Raw genomic sequence first — 1,534 nt, 5'->3', positions numbered from 1 at the left:
TACTCTTGTTCTTTTTGTTTTCCATTTTTCTGGAAGATCTTTCTCTAGCTCTTTACCTTGAACCTTTGGGTGTCCTTTGCAGTGAGATGTGTTTCATGAAGGAAGCAGAAGGATGGATCATGTTTCTTTATCTGATTTGCTATACTAGCATTTTGAGTGGCACATTCAGTCTACTCATGTTTAAGTTAATTATTGATTTGTGGTGGATTATTCCTAACATATTGCTATTAAGAAGTTGTTTAGATTTTTAGGTTTTGTGGTGGATTTTTTATGGTTTGTTAACTCTGTGTTTGCCTGTTCTTTTGTGATGGGTGGAATTGTTCTTTTAATTCTGTGCCCAGAACTTTCTTAAGCATCTCCCGAATGGTCAGTCTGGAGGGATTGAACATCTGGGAAGGATTTTAATTCTACATCTTTAATGGAGCTTACTTGGCAGAATAGAAAACTCTTGGCAGGAATTTCTTTCAAGAATGTTAAAAATGGGACCTCAGTCCCTTCTGGTTTATAGTTTCTGCTGAGAAGTGTGTTATAATTCTGATGAGTCTTCCTCAGTAGGTGGTCTGTCCTTTCTTAACAGCTGTCTTTAGACTTTTTTTCTTTCATGCTTATCTTGTGGAGATGGATTATTATGTGTCTTGGAGATGGTCTTCTCATGTAATTCTCACAGGAGTTCTCTGGATTTTGCATCTGCATGGCTGCCTCTCTAGCAAGGTAGGGGAAATTTTCTTGAATGTCTACTTAGAAGACTTGCTCCAGGGTATTCTCAGTTTCCCCTTTTCTCTCAGAGACACCAATCATTCATAGATCTGGTCCCTTTATATATTCCCAAAGCTCTCATAAGCTTTGCTCATTCTTCTTGAGCCTTTTCTCATTGTTTTTGTTGGTCTGGGTTAGTTCAATAGTTCAATCCCCAAGCTTTAAGTTTCTTTATTCTATCTGGTCAATTTCACTGCTCAGACTTATTATTGTGCTTTAAAATTCCAGTAAAGATTTCTTCATTTCCAGGAGTTCAGATTGGACCTTTCTAATATTGACCAGCTCAACTTTTATTTCCTGCACTGTTTTTGTTGCCTGAATGATCTGTGCTTCCAACTTCTTGTGACTTTCCTTGAAAGTCCTTGTTATCCATAGTCTGAGTTCTGTATGTCACCAAGGATAAGTTCCATTCTGGATAAGTTCCATTGCTTAGGATCTGGTCCTTTTGTAGGTAATGCCTCATTAAGGTTTTGGATATTGTCTTTCTTTTTTTTTTTTTTTTTTTTGCTGGTTCTTCCTTATTTGTGAGAACAGATTCTATTTTTGTTGCTGTTGCTGCTGCAGTTTTAAATTTTATTATGGAGATGTTGGGTACAAGTGAGCATTAGCTACATTAGTAGGTTGTATGCAGGTAAATTTTGGGCTTCCAACTGGTTCTCACTGCCCCTGGTAATAGACCAGGTACTCTTTGCATTATCACATTCTCCCACCCTCTATCCTCCTCCCTTCCCTTCCCTGGCAGTGCTCAGTGACTGCCAATCCCTCCCTTGTGCTCATG

This window comes from Carlito syrichta, unplaced genomic scaffold (genome assembly GCF_000164805.1).
Source record: "Carlito syrichta isolate Samal-C Ts95f unplaced genomic scaffold, Tarsius_syrichta-2.0.1 Scaffold75042, whole genome shotgun sequence".
NCBI lineage: Eukaryota > Metazoa > Chordata > Mammalia > Primates > Tarsiidae > Carlito > Carlito syrichta.
Note: the sequence above shows the minus strand (reverse complement) of the source record.